Source organism: Balaenoptera ricei, chromosome 9 (genome assembly GCF_028023285.1).
Source record: "Balaenoptera ricei isolate mBalRic1 chromosome 9, mBalRic1.hap2, whole genome shotgun sequence".
In the NCBI taxonomy this organism is placed as follows: domain Eukaryota; kingdom Metazoa; phylum Chordata; class Mammalia; order Artiodactyla; family Balaenopteridae; genus Balaenoptera; species Balaenoptera ricei.
This window is the reverse complement of record NC_082647.1, coordinates 57,907,346-57,915,819: the sequence shown is the minus strand read 5'-3', so window position 1 is coordinate 57,915,819 and position 8,474 is coordinate 57,907,346.

The window sequence follows — 8,474 nt, the reverse complement described above, 5'->3', positions numbered from 1 at the left end:
TTGGAGAAATCACCTCCAAATAAAATCTCAGAGTGTTACTGGTGAAGTGCTAAGTACATATTCAATAAAAACCAACAGAGATGTCTCTAATGAAAAAAAACATTCAGAATAGATCAGGACATCTGTTTCCATCCAACCCTGCCAGACTAGCTAATCAAAACTAGGACACTGGTCTCTCAGACTGAAACAGACACCCAGCTGCAAGCCCTCGAAATCTTCGCCCAGCAGGATAGGTGGTTAATTCTCAGGGCAGCAAGCATTTCTCTGGATATAGCACTTCTCCACTGCACGCAGCATTATAGCTTCTGTATGCTGTCGTCACAAGGGGGATACTGTGAGGCTTAATATGGAGTTAAGTTACAGAGAACTTATGAAGAACATCCCTCAAATGGAGATGATTTGAGAAGAAAAAAAGAACACCAATCATTGAAACACCATAGTCAATATAAACCTACGGACATTAGCTTACCTCTTCTTTATAACAGCCAAACCTGAGAAAACTAAGTGGAAGTCAAGTCAAATAACGTGCCCACCACAGTCACACAGTAAGTGGCTGAGCTAGGGTTTGAATCAAGAGTGCCCAATGCCTCTGCTTTTTAAATTGCCACCTTGCAGGACTGGCAAAAGCTCTTGTTCAGTACTTTTTGTTTCCTACTAAGAGTGTTGCCACATTTTGTAGGATCCCCTTCCCTGGTGGAGATGCAAACAGGGCTAACCAGATTGGTTTAGATCCTGGCCCCAGGGCACCAGAGGGGACCCAAGGAGCATTTGTACCTGGAATAGTAGGTGCAATGAGGCCTAGGTGAACTACAGAATCAGGAGGGTAGTACTCCAAGCCACAGAAGCTGGTATCAAAGGGGCTTGGGAATAAGGAGGGTCAAAGTGAGCATCAGAGCCCAAGTCAAATCTGTCAAGTTCATTCTTGATTACTGTTTCCGGCTCAAGCAAATGAGTCAGAGCTGAGGAGACTGGCCAAATAGGGGTCATCTAACTGGGAGCAGAGATAAGAGACTTCACCCTGCAGCTGAGCTTTCACTCAGGCGCCTAGTGAAAGGGTGTGCAGGGTTGGGAGGCTGGTTCCACTGAAAGGGATAGAGGTGACTCATTTTTTAAAAAAACTAAGTCTGAAAACCAGGGATAATTTTCTACTGCAAAATGCTAAATAAGACCTGTCCTCAATGGTGGACATTCTATACCCAGAGTAAGACAGCTGTCAGTTCCTTCTCCCCATCCAGAGCCACGTAAGCCAGTATTTTTTTTCCCCAATAGGCTCAGTTGGAATCTTCAACAGCTTTTTGTAAATCAAAACAGGCTATAGCCACCATTACTCTATTAGTTGGGCAAAGATTTCCCCTGACATGTTGCTGCATGACTTGTAAAACCTAGTTAGTAGTTCTCAAAAAAAAGAATGGGCATTATTTAGAATGGCCCAAAGGGGAAATCAAAGCCAGTAAGATGAATCTGTAGGCTCATAATTCTATGAAGTGGCTATGAAAGTGTCTCTATCCAACACCTGGACAAAAGGAGTCCCAGAAGGAGACCAAAAAATGAAAATAGAGAGGGGGAATATTTGAAAAAATACTGTATAAATCCTCCAGGATTAAAGAAAGATTAAAAGACCTCAAATAAGAAAAACTCAAAGATTGCCAAATAAATACCCCAAACTAAAATCTTATTAATATTGACAAGATTGGGGCAAGATCAACATGACAAGATAGCAGACTAAAGCTTTCTCTTTTAGGGGAGGAAATAGAGATTTGGATAGTTAAGAAAGCAATATGGGTGAGTAAACATGAGTATGGGCCATAAAATGTGTGAAATATCTTAAAATAAGATTAATTATAATAGAGTGGCCTTGGTCACCAATTAAAAACAGATAGTCTCATATTGGAGTGAAAAATTAAAGCCCCACAATGTACGGGCAACAAGAGACACATCTAAGACAAAAAGAAAATTAAATATTAAACATGGATGGGAAAGTTATGCTAGGGAAACATGAACCAAAAAAATGTGAGATCCTCTCTTAATATCTGACTAGCGGAATCCCCTGGCAGTCCAGTGGTTAGGACTGCACACTTCCACTGCAGGGGTCACGGGTTCCATCCCTGATCGGGGAACTAAGATACTGCATGCCACACAGTGCGGCCCAAAAAAAAAAAAAAATCACAGAAGGTTAAAGAGCCTAATATGAAAGGAACGAAAATATAAATATTAAATGATAAATATAAAATATATATATATGACGAAGTAGAATTTAATAAGGCAAAAAAAGCATAAAGAACAGAAAGAAAATTATGTATTAGAAAAAGGGATAATTGAACAAGAAGATTATAACCATTATAAAGTCATATGCACCTTAAAATACAGCTGCAAAATACACCACACAACACTAAGAGAACTTCAGGAAGAAATAGATGACTTATCAATTGTAGTTGAATATTTTAACATCCTTGTTTCAGAATCTAATAGATCATGCAAATAAAATACTAGAAGTGTTATAAAATATCTGGAAAATACAATCACCAAACTCAAACTATTAAAGATATCAAACTATATGCTGAACAAACAGGAAACATGCAATCTTTTTTGAGTACACACAGAATGCTTACAAAAACAGCCATATTTAAGACTACAAAGGAAACCTCTATTAATTCCAAAGGATTAACACCACTGAGAGGATCTCTGACCATAATGCAATAAAATTAAAAATTAATAACAAAATTGTAAGTTAAACAATCTGATGTTGGAAACAATAAATATTTCTGTACAATCTTGACTTTCAAAAGGATATTAAAGATTATAGAGAGTTCCCTGCTGGCCTAGTGGTTAGGATTCCGGGCTTTCACTTTCATGGCCCGGGTTCAGTCCCTGGTTGGGGAACTGATATCCCGCAAGCCATACGGTGTGGCCAAAATAAATAAATAAAGATTATAGAATGTTAACTGTCTTATATTAGTGTCATGTTAGTTTTTAACTATTAATGCTATTTAGATAAGGAAAGCATTACATCTCTAATTTTATGGGACATACCTAAAGCTGTTCCTTGAAGGACACTTAAACTTTAGATATGTTTATTCTAGAAGAAACAGAAGGTGAGCAATGGAGTAAAAGCAAGCACACACACACACAGACAGACACACACACACACACACACACACACACACACGAAGAAAAACGTTGTGTGAGAAATTACCTTGACAATGTTGGAAAAACTGGCTCACAACATGGAGAAAAATAAAACTGGATCTCTTACTAATCCTACATAGAAAGGTAGATTCCAGGGAGATCAAGAGCTAATTTTAAAAGATAAATACATGCATTTACAAAATCAATGTGCAAACAAATAGCTTGAGGGCAGAAAAGATTTCTTAAACAAATAACATAAACCAAAAGACCAAAAAAAAAAGAATTTGTTTACATCAAAATAAAGACACCTGATCAATAAGGAATAGTGTCCCTTGTTAAATAGACAAATGTTAGAATGAAAGATAAAACTAATAGTGAGTTAATGTCTAGAACATAAAAAGAACTCCAGTAAATCAATAAGAAAAATATTGACATGGGCTATGCAAAGGCAGGTTATAGAAAAAGTCATCCAAAAAGTTAAAAAGCATATGAAGATATCCACAGACTCTTTAGTTAGCAGAGAAGTACTTACTAGAACAATGACACTATTAGACATGGGAATAAGACTGTTTCCAGGGAGAACCATCAGGATCCGCACCTCATCTTGTGAGAGGGGAACCTGCAAAGTGGGTGTTAGGTTTGTCTGATTCAAAAGTCTCACAGATGATATATATTTTAGGAGCAAGCAGGTACCCCTATTTGGGAGAAGGCAACCCTCTTCCAGTTCATTGGAAGACTAGAAAGAAGAAAATAATCCTGAAAGTTCAGAATGGAAGCAAAGACAAAGTTTAGAACTTAGTGACTAGAAAAACACACATAGAAAAGGTAACTCTTGATCTGATTTGTGATAGCCATGTGGTCAGGGAGGGTGAAACTGAAGCATTTATTCAGCAATGACAACAACCTAAAAATGCACAAATCTACAAGTCGATTAACAATAAGAAATAATCTGCCTATCTCTGCCCTTAGTATATGTGTTAAAATAATTGAATCAAGGAACACACTTCATGCATTTAAAAACTGGATAAGTGTCTCTCCATTCCAAAACAGTGAATATGTTGATCTACTGATAAACCAATCACTACCTCTCCATCTACACTACCATCTATGATCTTCTATGTTTAGACCAGATGATCTCACTGTCTTTGCCACAGCACATTCTGTGAGAATGGCTGTCATCAAAAAGAACAAAAATAGGGGCTTCCCTGGTGGTGCAGTGGTTGAGAGTCTGCCTGCCAATGCAGGGGACACGGGTTAGAGCCCTGGTCTGGAAAGATCCCACATGCCGCGGAGCAACTAGGCCCGTGAGCCACAATTACTGAGCGTGCGCATCTGGAGCCTGTGCTCCGCAACAAGAGAGGCCGCGATAGTGAGAGGCCCGCGCACCGCGATGAAGAGTGGCCCCCACTTGCCACAACTAGAGAAAGCCCTCACGCGGAACCGAGGACCCAACACAGCCATAAATAAATTAATTAATTAATGGCTAAAAAAAAGAACAAAAATAACAAATGTTGGTAAGGATGTGGAGAAAATGGAACCCTCCTACACTGTTGGTGGGAATGTAAATTGGTGCAGTCACTGTGGAAAACAGTATGGAGGTTTCTCAAAAAACTAAAAATAGAACTACCATATGACCCAGCAATTCCACTCCTGGGTATATATCCAAAAAAAACCCCCCCAAAAACACTAATACGAAAAGATACATGCACCCCAATGTTCATAGCAGCACTATTTACAATTGCCAAGATATGGAAGCAACCTAAGTGTCCACCAACAGATGAATGGATAAAGAAGATGTGGTATATATGTATACAATGGAATACTACTCAGCCATAAAAAAGAATGAAATTTTGCCATTTGCAGCAACATGGGTAGACTTGGAGGGCATAATGCTAAGTGAAATAAGTAAGACAAAGTCTTTCTGTCTGACATATGTGGAATATAAGTCACATATCACTTATATGTGGAATCTAAAAAAATACAACAAACTAGTGAATACAACAAAAGAGACACAGACTCACAGATATAGAGAACAAACTAGTGGTTACCAGTGGGGAGAGGGAAAAGGGGAGGGCCATTATAGGGGTTTAAGAAGTACAAACTATCAATATTAGGTATAAAATAAGCTACAAGGATATATTGTACAACACAAGGAATATAGCCAATATTATATAATAACTATAAATGGAGTATAACCTTTAAAAATTGTGAATCACTATATTGTACACCTGTAACTTATATAATATTGTACAGCAACTATACTTCAATTAAAAATTTTAATTACAAAATAAAATAAAGAAACACAGGCAGACACCTAAACTAAGCAGCCATTTTTAGCCATATATGCACTGATAAGTAAGAAAGAAAATCAGGAGAACAGAGACGCTGAGAGAATGGAGACAAGGGACCATGATGAAAGAGAGCAAGACAGAGATGGAAAAAGTAGCCGCCTGGTTACTTTCTATCTTTCAAGTGACCTGGCTGTTTTTCCAACAGTTGGATTCTATAATACTGCCTTGTATTCTTACAATTAATCCCTCTTTTCCTTGAAATAGTTGCAGTAGATTTCTGTCCTGACATCGCAATGTGCCCTAAGATAATTGGCTTCTTAGAGCATATGTCTAAGCCCTGAAGAAAAACTTGCCAAGGCTCATTAAATGCATCAGGCATACTCATACTCCCATAGGAATGAATACTAATGTCATAAAAAATGTTCCCTGTCAGAAGGTTTTAGGTAAGAAGCTGAGGGTCATGGAAGCACAGGTGATTTTCATTTCTTCTTCCAAATGATGGTAGTAGCTTTCTCAGAGAAAAAAGGTAGAATGAGAAGAGTTCAATCTGAGGATATCCATGAAAAATAGAATTTGGTTTTCTGAATCTTATTATCAATGCATCAGTACACTGGGTCCCTACTGAGGGCCTGCCTGCCCATCCTAAAGGCTGTGAGGATTCTATTGGACAGAAAACCTACTGGCAAAACCAAGAAATCTTTGAACTGAAAAATGAGGAAGAGAGGGATAATAGTGCCCAGATACAGCTCCAAAACTTTCTCCAGAGGACCCCAGCCTGACAGATAAAGCAAGACCATAAGAGAAGAGGACATGTTTCCCATGTTTCATGGGAAATTATCTGGGAAGAAAGAAACAATTCTTATATCCTACAAAGATGTGAAGTGTGAGAGTAACAAAGTGAATCGAAATATTAACACAAATAGAGAAGTACTGTCACATGGATGTTACAGAAAGTTGGAGAGACCAGAGCAATAGAAAGATGTGATGCCTCATATATATTTTTTAAAAAGCCCAACTATTGAAGCAGTGGAAGACCAGAATTGTATATTGAGAATGTATGAAAAAATCACTGATCTGCCTGTAAAACCAATAATGGACCTGATGAGGAAGGGAAAAAAGAGCATCTAAAGAAATCAGCATGGTATCCATGAAGCTCTCTGAGCAAGATGCTGCACATTTTGAAGAAATATGCACAGCTGGAATTCTTATTTCCATTAATAGTTGATTAGATAATTCAGATTAATTCTATCTCAGAAAACAGATAAAAACCTTGATAAAATATTAAAATTATCTTGTTAAAAACATAAAAGTGAAAACAAGAAAGAAACAAAACACAAAATCAAAAGCAAAGGGAAAATAATAACCTAGTATGATAAGTGCTCTCAGAAGGCACTTGCACACTGAGGGCATTTGTCAACGTGAACCTCAATTTTGACATACAAAGAAGAGAGACAACTAATAGGAAAAAAACCCTCCCCACAGTGATCTGGTATCCCCAAAAGGCTACACCATCAGGATTCAGGATGAGGGTGAATTAAAGTAACTCTTACGGAATTATATCCCATTCCACTCTTCAGGATCAACTACGGAATTTCAACTCCTGAACCTAGTTTAAGTTCTCCAGAAATATTTGAGCTCCTTACTTATGCACATGTGCCTGGCAAAAGCAATCTCAAGTGTTCTATTTTTAAAAAGTGTAAGTGCAAGCTGTGTCAATAGTCAAAAAAAAAAAATCAAATATGCTGTACAGCACATAGTCAAAGATGACTAGGCACACAGGAACTAGACTTCATGAAGAGAGCTGGGAAAAATATAGACTTGCAAAGACATTAGATGTTGAACTTGCTATGTAGATTATAAAACAACTTTGCTGACATTGTTTAAACTTATATAAAAGGTTGAAGATATCTGCAAGGAATAAAAATTATTAAAAGTGTACTCCTTAAAATTATAGTGCTGTATGTCAATTATATCTCAATAAAACTGGAAGAAAAATAAATAAAGGTAAGCCTTTATCTCTACCTCTTAAAAAAGAATCAAATATAATTTCTATAATAAAAAAGATAATAATATTTGAGAGACAGTAGATGAGGTTTGATAGATTAGGCATAGATGTAGAGGATTCATGGACTGAAAGAAAAGTGAGAAGAAAATATCCAGAGTTCACACATAGATAGAAGAAACAGGTAGAAGAGAAGATAAGCGATGTGAGAAGGTCTAATATATATTTAACCAGAGCTCCACCAAACAAAATGGAGAAAGAGAATGGGTTGCAAGTAATATCTCAAGAGATAATGCCTTAGAATTTTCCATAAACTTGAAACACATCAATCCACAGACACAAGGAGCCCAACAAAGCCAAGAAGAGTAAATAAAAAGATATTTGCACAGAGTCACATAGACTAAACCCACACACACACAAAAATAGGAACTCTTAAAAAGCAACCAGTGATGAAAAACAGACTAACTTCTGAGTGATTTACAGTTGATTCTCAACATTAATAATGGAAGCCAGAAGACAGTAGAATAACAGAATCAATAAGATAAAATAATATGAATATCAATCTAGATTATGCACTAACTGCAAGTATATTTTAAGAATAAAGGCAATATAGAGGAAATACACATCCAGAATGGCAGAGTAAAAAGTTCCAAAAATCTGCTTCTCCATAAAAACAATGAGAACACTGGCAAAAGTTGTCAAAATCAACATTTTTCAGAACTCTGGAAATTAACCAAAGGCAGAATTAACCCAGGAAAGTCATTAAACAACTCTCTGCTAGTGGCTTATTCCTGGCAAAGGAAAAAGTTATAGCATACCTTCAATGTTCCAGCATTTGAGGCAGGGGGTTGCCTGAGACACATGTTTCTGTCTCACCCACTGGGAACTGATGGGACCAGAATACTCTAGAAGCCTGGGGGCTGCTGAAAACAAAAGAAAGCTGAGAGGCTTGCAGCAGTTCCAGAGAACCTGCAGTACTGCACACAGACACCAGAGGGAACACGAGATTACAGGTGCCTGAAAAAACAAACACAAAACCCTCTGAGAATTTATGC